A 12,321-nucleotide genomic window follows, 5' to 3' on the forward strand; every position below is an offset into this window, starting at 1 on the left:
ATGCCCGAGGCAGGATTCGAACCTGCGACCGTAGCGGTTGCGCGGTTCCAGACTATAGCGCCGTAAACGTCGTAGTTCTGGCCTGCGCTCTAGCGGTGATCTTTCGTAACCATAGTTTAAAACGAGTCCACATAAAAACTCTCAATATGTCAAAAAGTCCGCCTCAATTGCGAAATAATGCTGGTCTTTCCCCAGGTTTCAGTTAGGGTAATGTAGCCTTCTTCAGAAGCATAAAATGAACTAATACATGCCAGAATAAGACAGGGTCAAACATAAAAAGCTAAAGTTACCGTGGTACCATGTCATGCTACGTTACTTAGCTGAGGAATAGCCCCGGCCCCACTTCGTGGAAAGCGGTCGTTTAGCTGCGGACGCTACGTTGAGTTTCTACTCATCTCGTCTTTTGGAGGATAATTTAAATAAAAATTTTCTCTCTAACGTATGTATTTGAAATCGATCTGTGTATTCAGATCGCTACTATTCGTACAGAAGAGGAGAGACCGAAAATAGAGTAGAATTACAGTACTCTACAAAATCAAGATCGAATCCTTCAGTAAAACATCGCCTTGAAAAAAAAAATGCCTAATAACAAAGGTAAAATGAAATCGGAGGCGTTTGCAACGGTTGTTTGTCTTAGTAACAGTATTGTACCGCACAACTTGAGTAAAAGGGATCGGTTGATAGCACACGTAGTGAGGCAGCAAGGAATCGTCAGTTTGGTTCTGGAGGGGAGAAAGAGAGAGAGAGAGAAAGAGAGTATGTGTATGTGGTAGGGTGGGACGGGGAAGGGTGAAATTGTAGAGGGAGATCACGGGTTAGCAGCAGTATTCAGGTCCAGATTCAGAAGGATTTAGGTTGTAGTAGTTACAGATGAAGAGGCTTGACAGAACAACATAGTGTGGAAAATTGCATCAAACCAGTCTGCGAACTGAAGACCAACACAACATCATGTCTGCTTACGGTATGTTAAAACAAATTCTTTGAGCTAAAGCAGAAGGAGTTCTGATCATGAGAACTTCTGCTTTGTAATAGAAAAAAAAATAGCTGAACAAGACAGTAACAAAGAGAAATGAATATGCTGATGTTAATATTTGAAAAATGAGTTTAATATGGGAAATAATACTTTAGGCAAAGGCTTAAAAAGTTCTAGGTAAGATACTCTGTTGAGGGACACGCTGAAATCGGTAAGACCATTCCTCGTAAACCATCCTGAGCGTAAACATTCCCTAGTTCACTAATCAGAAAATGGTTGACTTCGATACTCGTTAAAAAACGGTGTACCTTAAGAATAACGGTTATATCTGAAACAATTGGTTTTCGCTGATGTCATTTTTTACGCCAGATTAACCTGTCTTTTAAAATCACTGAAAATAACCGATTTTCGGTTTTTTATTCCCATTATTTTCCGTAACGAACGTAGAAATCGAACAAATATTGAAAAGTTTTGATTATGTCAGTTTCAAGGTTCAGAGAATCAAAATATTGGGTTAAACAGGCAAATAAAAGGAAACTTAGTCCGTTCACAGTCCGCTGCTTTCCGCGAAAAGTGGTTTAAGTGAACGAATACTTCAAAAAATCACTGGTATTCTCTCAGTGATTCCGTTTTTTGAAACTCTGTTCAAAAACAATGTTGTAATCGGGTATCAAATCACTATTTGGGCATTACGAATAGTCAGTGCTACAGAGTGAAGAACTCTGTTTTTCTTGACAATTTGTCCGTTTCCAAGGGTTACAAGAACGTGAAATGAAATGATCGTATGGCATTGTTGGTTGGGAGGCCCCATGCGGGGAAGTTCGGCCGCCGTATTTCAGGTCCTTTTTAGTTGACTCCACTTCGGTGATAAAGGCATATTATGTAAACTGAGGCAGCAAATCAGCTCCTTTCTATTTTTATTGTATACTATGAATGAATTGCTGTTAAGTTTTTAATTTATTACTGTTACCATTATGTGCTTCCTCTTTTATTATTCCATAAAAATGGTAGACAAATCTTAAATCTCTTAAAGCAAATGAAGCACTGTACTTCATTGCTACGTCACTTACTAAAAATATTTCCAGACTAGCTTTAGCACCAGCCTGTAATACAGGAGTTCGGCAACAACAGCGAGGGACAACTCTTGTACACTGCAGATAGAAGCGTATCTTAAACCACGACACATGGCGACAGAGACATTATCGTCTCAGCAATGGCTTATAAATTCCTATGCCATGTGTCTATTCATCGTTTCCCATAAAATTGTTATTAAAATAACACTGATCGCTTTTCCCAGTTCCTGCAACAACGCAATATTTCAAACCGAAGAAAATTTTACGAATAAAATTTACTCTTTTTAAGAAGATTTATTTAAAAACGAAAACTTTTAGCGCTGCTTCTATTGCTAATTGATATTTCGTTCTTTTTTTACTCGGTAATTAGAAAATGAAAAACACGTGTTATAACAGAGACCATACCAGTTATTCAGAACCAAAATATCGGCATCGGTTTTGACTGGTCGGTTTTTTCCCATCCCTACGCTAAGTGTTACAGAGTGTTACTAAACGTAATGAATGTTAGGCAAATGTAGTTCTAAGAATATGTAATTTTTGTAATTTATATTTACGTAACTCACTTTGCTGAAGAAGAAGTGATTTAACGACACGCGAACGCAGTGTTCAAAATATTTCCCATGACTTTATCCACCAGGTCTCATTTGTCATGAGAAAGTCGCAGCCGTGCGTGTTGGAAGCGTCGCGATCCAACTAATTCTGTATTACGTCCCACCTGTGCCATTAGTTAGGCTAGACTGACGTTGGAATATATTCAGGGAAACTTTGTTACGTCGAGGTACTGGGTCGTACCAGTGGCAAAACAGTGTTATCCGTAATCTGAGCACTAATTTCCCGATTACATTAGAACTTCGCGGAGCTCGTTAGTTATTCTACTTCAAGGAAACAGTATGATGCTTCCGAAACGAAATTTCTGAATTCAGAAGTGCTGTATTATATCTTTCCACTGTTTAATAACTAGCTTTCTACATGGCATGGGCACACTCCACTTTAAAGAGATTATTTCGCCCATCTCCTGCAAATAAGTAGGTAGTCTGTTTCTCTTATGCATGTTTGTGATCCTGAGTACACAGCTTTAAAGTAATGTGACGCTATTTTCTACTCTAGCGTTCCGTACCGTGATAGACTTGTAACTGGATTTAGGCAATTAAGCATAAGAGAATTCCTTTTTATTATGCACACTAATACTACTAAAGTCGGTGACAAGCACTGTGTAGTACGGGAAGGAAGACGTTAAAGCGGGGTAATTCGAGCGCAGGAATTTCTCGAAGCAAATTCAAACCTCACAGCAATGGAATAGCATGCTTCCGTTTCCGCATATCATTGGCCTGATATAGGTTAATTATTCCCTATGCTGCCATATAATAGCTGCACCGACAGCACCATTAACAACCACGAGAGCGTAACACATTTGATCAGTGAACCACTGATTTAATTGCAGCCAAACTAAACTATAAAAAACAGCATCTCGATATTACGAATTATGACCAACGTTTCTGAAATTATTCTAAATGATGAAATGAAGACATGAGCAATAGTAGACTATAATTCACTCCTCGCTTTGGCAGGAGATGGTCCATGTAGCTGCTATCATTTTTAAGTAACTAATATTGCCCCATAGAAAATGTGGTAGTGCACTAATTTTTATACTTATTTTAGAACCAGACTGGCCTAACTACATCCGACAAAGTCGTTTCCAAGAGTAGATTGTTTTTAGCCGTTCCTGGGATACATGAAAATTATATATAACTTCCCGTAACGTACATTTATTATATAATCTGCACAGTTCATGCAGATGTCACCAACTCAGTGCCTTTACTCACCTTTACATATTCATTAAATGTCGTGAAGTGTTGATATGCGTTATTTAGAAGCAATACTCATTATATACCTTTTAATTATTTCAAATTATTCTAACAAATGTGTATTGATTCACATTAGACGGGAGCACGATGTAAGCGTTATTGCGCAGAAGATGTTATTGGATGAAATGCAGAAACTTTGACTCGATACTTCCATGTGGCGTGGCAACCAGCAGTTAGTAATCTGAACGTTAGGTGAGTCTCACACAAACAATTGCATCTCGTGTAAACAGTTAATGACAGCTTTTTGTACTAGCAGAGGCGTTATGTATTATTAGTTTCATGATACTGAAGTAACTGGGAGAAAATAAAAGTTAAGATTTCCATGAAGTATCAAAATTTCGCTGCGATATTTCCATAACATAAATGTCAAAAATACTTTAGTTCTGCTTAGCCAACGAGAAGCACCTAGGTAATTGTTGCCGCTTGAAGTAATGTAACGCCCCATTACCAGCTTGTGAGCAATAAAGGTGTGACAAAATGTGAGATTCTCTGACAAATGAATAACATATAATTGTTGGAGCGAATGAAATTAAAAACAATTAGGACGCTACAGAATTATGTGTGTTCGTTTTAGTTACTCCGTCTACGCGAACCAGGCGTATAGAGTTGTGACGCTAGGGACTACGTTGTTGTTGTTGTGGTCTTCAGTCCTGAGACTGGTTTGATGCAGCTCTCCATGCTACTCTATCCTGTGCAAGCTTCTTCATCTCCCAGTGTGTACTGCAGCCTACATCCTTCTGAATCTGTTTAGTGTATTCATCTCTTGGTCTCCCTCTACGATTTTTACCCTCCATGTTGTCCTCCAATAATAAATTGGTGATCCCTTTATGCCTCAGAACATGTCCTACCAACCGATCCCTTCTTCTTCTCAAGTTGTGCCACAAACTCCTCTTCTCCCCAATCCTATTCAATACTTCCTCATTAGTTACGTGATCTACCCATATAATCTTCAGCATTCTTCTGTGACACCAACATTTCAAAGGCTTCTATTCTCTTCTTGTCCAAACTAGTTATCGTCCGTGTTTCACTTCCATACATGGCTACACTCCACACAAATACTTTCAGAAACGACTTCCTGACATTTAAATCTATACTCGATGTTAACAAATTTCTCTCCTTCAGAAACGCTTTCCTTGCCATTGCCAGTCTACATTTTATATCCTCTCTACTTCGACCATCATCAGTTACTTTGCTCCCCAAATAGCAAAACTCATTTACTACTTTAAGTGTCTCACTTCGTAATCTAATTCCCTCAGCATCACCCGACTTAATTCCACTGCATTCCATTATCCTCGTTTTGCTTTTGTTCATGTTCATCTTATATCCTCCCTTCAAGACACTGTCCATTCCGTTCAACTGCTCTTCCAAGTCCTTTGCTGTCGCTGACAGAATTACAATGTCTTCGGCGAACCTTAAAGTTTTTACTTCTTCTCCGTATTTTTCTTTTGTTTCCTTTACTGCTTGCTCAATATACAGATTGAATAACATCGGGGAGAGGCTACAACCTTGTCTCACTCCCTTCCCAACCACTGCTTCCCTTTCATGTCCCTAGACATGACCCATCTGGTTTCTGTACAGATTGTAAACAGCCTTTCGCTCCCTGTGTTTACCCCTGCCACCTTCAGAATTTGAAACAGAGTATTCCAGTCAACATTGTCAAAAGCTTTCTCCAAGTCCACAAATGCTAGAAACGTAGGTTTGCCTTTTCTTAATCTAGCTTCTAAGATAAGTCGTAGGGTCAGTATTGCCTCACGTGTTCCCATATTTCTACGAAATCCAAACTAATCTTCTCCAAGGTCGGCTTGTACCAGTTTTTTCATTCGTCTGTACAGAATTCGCGTTAGTATTTTGCAGCCGTGACTTATTAAACTGGGAGACTACGTGACTGGCGGAAAACAACAAAACCGACATTAGATGCCAGCAGAAACAATAAATGTTGCCAGCAGAAACAGTAAGAGTTGACATTAGGTTTGGAAAATGTCAAGAAGTATACACTAATTCTGTCCAGGGCAGAACAGGGCGGTGACAGGAAGGGCATCTAACATAGCCAAATCCGTAGTAACAAGGCCGACCGCGCATTGGAGTGGGACAACGGTCCACAAAAATTATGACGATGATGATGAAATGCAATCTGACTTGAAATAGTCACAAAATACAATACTGCTCAACACAGTAGAAAATAGGTGTTTAAGATAACCAGCAATGTTCGTTCTAAATTAATTTGCTTACTTGGCACAACATTTGGAAATTCTGACTACATATAGTTACTCACAAGGATGTAAAGTCAGATCTGCCCAGAAATAAAAGTAACTTACCTCATGTTAAGCTTACTGCATTGTGTCTGGTGTACTGACGTTCTCGAAACGAAAGTGAAATCAGTAAATTAAGCAGCTAAAGAAAAATAATTCCTCTAAATTTTTCTTTGCGTGTCAGAAACAATCTGTGACTGAGTGTGGCGTAAGGTGCAATGCACACATAACAAAATATTTTAAACTTGTCTAAAAGGAGGAGGGTTTTACGTTAAAGAGAAGCGCACTTGAAAAATTTAACTCTGATTATTGTGAAAACAGACTGTACAACATTAAAAGACTAACAATTACGAAATTCCCTCATTACAAAAATTACAGATATAGTAACGAATACCGTAATTTGAGACATAACGAAAACACAGAGATCACATTAACACTAACCATTAACATTATTATTTCTCTAACGGACAAAGATTTCCTTCCATTGATAGTTCTGGCAAACGAAATTTTCATTCTTGCTATTGCATAAGTTAACAATGGACTATTCCTCTAAAAATCTTATGCGTCAATAAAGTAGCTTTATAAACAAGTTTTCATCTCCATAATAAAAAAATCCAGATAATTTGTACCAGATTCATAAATATCAGGTCCCCTTCTCTAAAACTCATTTGCTCAATAAAATACTTTTATAAACAAGTTTTCAATTCCATAATATAAAATTCCAGAGAATTTCTCTCAGATTCATAAATATCAGATCCCTGTCTCTAAAACTCAACTGCTCGCTACTAAGCCTCTAACAAGAATGCCGCAGTGCTGCACAACAGACTGGCGACCGAGCGCACCGCAGATTATATTAAACACAGAGTCAAAGATCTTATTCTCTACTCGTGCAGCGCGTTCATGCATCTTTGTCCAAGTACAGTAAAGGTGCCGGCCGCGGTGGTCTCGCGGTTCTAGGCGCTCAGTCCGCAACCGCGCGACTGCTACGGTCACAGGTTCGAATCCTGCCTCCGGCATGGATCTGTGTGATGTCCTTAGGTTATTTAAGTTAAGTAGTTCTAAGTTCTAGGGTACTGATGACCACAAATGTTAAGTCCCATAGTGCTCAGAGCCATTTGAACCATCCACAGTAAAGGTCAGTTACTTACAATGACAGAAAATATATGAAAATCCTACAACAGGTGAAATAATCAGTATTCAGGGATATGACATTATCGATTCTTCAAAACAAAAAAGTATAGTAAACGTAGTCTCTAAAATGCATACCGTACCTTAAGAGCTAATAACACTTCTTCATTTTCGTTACTGTGAAACAAATCTTTTTTACTGCAAGTTCCTTGCATTCCGTATTTTGAAATGTGGCAGTATGGACCAAAACAAGAAACAATTTTCAAGTAAACATGGGTTCTAAAATGCATGTCTTGAACTATGACCACTTGCACATCTTCGCTACTGTGAAACACGTGTCTTATACTGAAAAAGTGTTCACAGCTTTTAAGATTTGCATTTTTGAGCCCATGTTTACCAGACAATTTTTTTCTTGTTTTGGTATGTACTACCTCCTCCCAAAATATGGAAAGAAAAGAGCTTGCAGTAGAAGTGATTTTTTTCACAGTATCTAAGATGAATAAGACCTCACAGCTCCTCAGGTATGCATTTTAGATGTTTACTGTCCTTTGTTTTTGCTTCCAATGATCGTTCCTGTCATATCATTGAATACTGACCTTTGCTCCTGGATGTACCTGTATATTCAGGAGATCACACCACGCACAAATCTATTCTTACAGTCGTTTCATATGGAGTATCCTATTCATGATAATTTTAGTCTAGATACACAGACAAGTCCTCAATTTAAAAAGTGTACAAAGGAACAATAATCTGAGTCTCCATATGAAAATAAATAAATATAAAAATCTATATGTGTATGTGTGTGTGTGTGTGTGTGTGTGTGTGTGTGTTCCACACGCCCTCCAAAACCACTGGACCTATTTCAACCAGACTAGGTACACATATCCCTTACTGTCAGGCAGCAATCGCTGTCGTGGAAAGAACGACCTACGTGCCATAGTTCAGGAGATATGATGTCATAGACAATGGGATGCTTGAAAAACTGCCGCATCATACATGACGTTCAAATATATTACTTCTGTACTACTAACTTTATTCGCAAAACAATTCCCACACAATATCCACATATGAAGCTTAATGCACCTATAAAATTACGTCATGTTACCACACATTGTTCAGGAGATAGCCGGCCGGAGTGGCCCAGCGGTTCTAGGCGCTACAGTCTGGACCCGCGCGACCGCTACGGTCGCAGCTTCGAATCCTGCCTCGGGCATGGATGTGTGTGCTGTCCTTAGGTTAGTTAGGTTTAAGTAGTTCTAAGTTCTAGGGGACTGATGACCTCAGAAGTTAAGTTCCATAGGGCTCAGAGCCATTTTTTCAGGAGTATGGCTTCATAGACACTGAGAAGCTTGAAAAACTACCGCATTGTGCATTGTAAATTTATTACTTCTTTGCTACTAACTCTGTTATTCGCAATACATTTTGCGGATAAGTATCCACAGATGTTTATAAATGTACCTGCACCAGTATGTCACTGTACGACATATAATTTAAGACATATGAAGACATAAACACTGAGATGCGTGAAAAACTGGCGCATCAGGCATGAAGTCTGAATACATTTGTTCTTTACCGCTAAGACACGACTACGTAGTCAACTTAAGGAAATCTCTTACACTTGGCAGCGCTTCTGACAGCTGTAAACTGCCAAATGCAATAGCAACAGCAATAGGGCTCTGAAGAGGAATTGCCATTGACATGTTTACAAAATCACGTTGTAGACACGCGAAGCAAGATGGTCATTTACATTTATACATTATGCACTTTTCTTTGTACAACCGCTTCATAATGTCAAAGGTGTCTCCACAAATAGATGAAACAAAATTTTTTCGATATTGCACTACAAACACAGTTCATTTTTTGTTTCCGTTTATAATAGAAAATTGGCAAAATGAATACCCGGGCAATGCCGGTTTTGTCAGCTAGTACAGTAATAAAGGTAGAGCGCATTATTCATTATTCTTGCCGTGCTGTTTCCATGAGATTACTTGAGCCACGTGCACTTATAATTCCAACTTAATCTCTCTATAATTATCAGCTTCTTTTAAGTGTTGCGATATCGAATTGTACTGATTATACATAGAACCTGTAGCGTAAGGACACTTGTAGATACATGCTGTCTACGAAGTTAATATTACCCTGTTATTTTTTAAAAAAATGCTCAAATGTTTGTGAAATCTTATGGGACTTAACTGCTAAGGTCATCAGTCCCTAAGCTTTTCCACTACTTAACCTAAATTATCCTAAGGATAAACACACACATCCATGCCGGAGTGAGGACTCGAACCTCCGCTGGGACCACTGTTATTTTACTTTAAGTCAAAGTTTAATGTTAACTCTGTACAGTTAATAAAACATTGCTGGTTAATGTTGCCTAAAGGCAAAATAAACAAACAATTAAGAAAAGATCCATCCAGTAGTATGTAGTAGCTATCTAGCTATCTCGACGACGCAGAAACGAAGACGACAGCAGTGACGGCGATTATGGTTTCTACTCAGCAACTGTGGAATAACAACGCGGCTGTGGACAGGATAATAATAATGCAGTACTCACCACGGGATAGGAACTGGTGTGACAAGCGCCGGCTCCGAGCTGTGTGACTGCTGCGGTCGCCGTCCTGGCCACAGTACGACCGCCTTCCTCTACGCCCCCTTACGCGCGTGCGTGCGTTTGTGCGTGCTGGGAGCCAAGTGCGTCGCTGGCGGCACTTGCGGGCGGCAATCGTCATTATTTCAATTTACACAGAAACGGACTTGGCCTGAATGCCGAATGGGCCGTTTCGCTTCCGCGCCTGAGTTATGGCGGACGGTGTTGATACTATCGTCACGTGTTCCCGGCGTTCGTGACCGAGCTTCCCGACACGCGAGCCGTCTCACCCACTGTCCCGCCCCCACCCCCACCTTCTCCGCAGCCCTCTGTCCGCCAGGCAAAAGTATTCTCTGGCCTTACTTCAGCGACACGGCTCGTGCTCGAAATTACCCGCGCAGCGAGCTATGTTATTATCGAATTCTTGGAAATCCTACAAGAATGTGCAAGTTCTTGTCGGATTTTTACTCAAAGCAGCATTTTTGTGCACTGAGCGTGAACGCTGTGTGTGCGAGATTGTATGCATGAGATACAGGGTGTAACGGGTATAAACCAGAGATTTCTGTTGGTGAGTGACGACGATGTACTGATCATTACGTCAGTATTTGTGTCATTAGCAGACTACAGCCATTATAAGTCTATGTTTTAAGGTTGGTTAGTGGCTCCAGGTACCTCTGGCAAGAACAAGCCATTAATGTTTACTTTATCCTGGGTAGCATGTCAGGTGCTGAAGAGTGGACGTGTGGACGCAAAACGGTTAATCTATACTGGCAGGCGTATTCAAAATGCGATCATGCAGAAAACATCAGGTTGTTAAATTTGTGACGTGTCTGTGGGAAGACTGTTTGGCACAGAGAAATAGTAACCAACACACTCATGTATGCACATATTAACGGACCATTTACAGGGTGTAAATTTTAAGTTGACAAACCAGAATAACTCTAAAACTAAGCTTCACACGAAAAAAAGTGTGGAATCCTAATTCGATTATTTTCGAGCGGGACATCTGCTGGTGTTAAAATTAGACCGACACCCAAGCCCCCTGGGGGTGGGGCGGGAGGCGACTTTAAAAATTCAAATGGGGACCCCCCTTTTTTATTGCAGAATCAGATTCTACATAAAAAACTACGTACATTTTGTCTTAAACATTTGTTTTGATTCTTGGTAGTTGGCGCTGTAATTCAAGAAAATCCATGTTCTCATTTTTGCGTGGGAAATGGTTACGGATAAATAAAAAATACTTATTTACTTCGTAGGATGTTTGATTAGTTAGTTAGCTAGTCAGATGATTTGTTTGATAATTAAAAGCTGTGTGGCCTCATGACCAAGAAACAAACAAAACTTATCCGAATCTGCGGAAAAAATTAATATTTGGGTCAACATTTGTAAAACTCTAATTCCTCTCTCTCAGACCCCACCCTATGGGGGCAGAGGGAGAGTTTGAGTTTTAACGAATCAAAATTTACTAAGTAAATAAGTATTTTTTACTTATCCGTAACCATTTTACATGCAAAAATGAGAACATAGATTTTCTTGAATTATAGCGCCAACTACCAAGAATCAAAACAAATGTTTAAGACAAAATGTACGTAGTATTTTATGTAGAATCTGATTCTGCCATAAGAAATGGGGGTCCACATTTGACATTTTAAAGTTGTCTCCCGCCCCAAGCCCAGGGGCTAGAGTGGCGGGCTAATTTTAGCACCAGCAGACGTCCCGCTCGAAAATAATCGACTTTCGATTCCACACATTTTTTCGCGTGAAGCTTATTTTTCGAGTTATTCTGGTTTGTCAACTTAAAATTTATATCCCGTATATAAGTATCTGCACTTATATTCGTTACACCGTGCATAACGAAGAGCTTACATCCTAGACTGTTTATCAATAATTTTTTTTGATAGGAATTTCTCCACATTATAGCTGAATCTTTTTCTAGAAGAATGAGCACGCATGTACGAAAAAACACGAACTTGTGTGAAATACAGCTAACTTTGTACATACACAACTGACGGCAAAAAATAGATGCAGCTGTAGGTGAACACTTTGCCTCCGACTTCCTGTATTCCAGTAAGGCATTCGACACTATCCCACTTCGAATACTGCTGACCACATTACGATCATATGGAGTACCATTGCAGATAAGTGGCTCGAGGAATACAGTAGTGGAAATCAGTATAGAGACTTGGGTATTTGTGAGAAAATTAACTTTGTCCATCGAATACTTATAGACAGCTTATATGCAATAGTATGCCTTCCAACATACCGGAAAATGCAGTCAAATGGTATCCCATAGTGCAGTATACAGGAAGACGAAACGATGTAAGTGATGTAGGGTAGTACTCTGCATGAAGGCAGCCAGTTGTGTGCCATGTTAGTGTGTACATACATGCCTTTACTACAGGTAGGAAACAGGCGAACCACGATTGTGACCGGAAAACAGTTGTCA

At 39.6% G+C, this 12,321-nt stretch overlaps 1 protein-coding gene across 1 annotated transcript in view; it reads right to left on the reverse strand.

Moving 5' to 3' along the window:
* The window catches only part of LOC126187995 (uncharacterized), a 238,708-nt gene extending 228,829 nt beyond the window's left edge, over positions 1 to 9,879 (reverse strand). Inside the window, exon 1 of the mRNA XM_049929404.1 lies at positions 9,843 to 9,879. The gene's annotated coding sequence lies outside the window, so the exon portion shown is untranslated. The remainder of the gene's footprint in view (positions 1 to 9,842) is intronic.
* Between the last annotated feature and the right edge of the window lie 2,442 nt (positions 9,880 to 12,321).

The sequence above is a fragment of the Schistocerca cancellata genome, chromosome 5, assembly GCF_023864275.1.
Source record: "Schistocerca cancellata isolate TAMUIC-IGC-003103 chromosome 5, iqSchCanc2.1, whole genome shotgun sequence".
Taxonomy (NCBI): domain Eukaryota; kingdom Metazoa; phylum Arthropoda; class Insecta; order Orthoptera; family Acrididae; genus Schistocerca; species Schistocerca cancellata.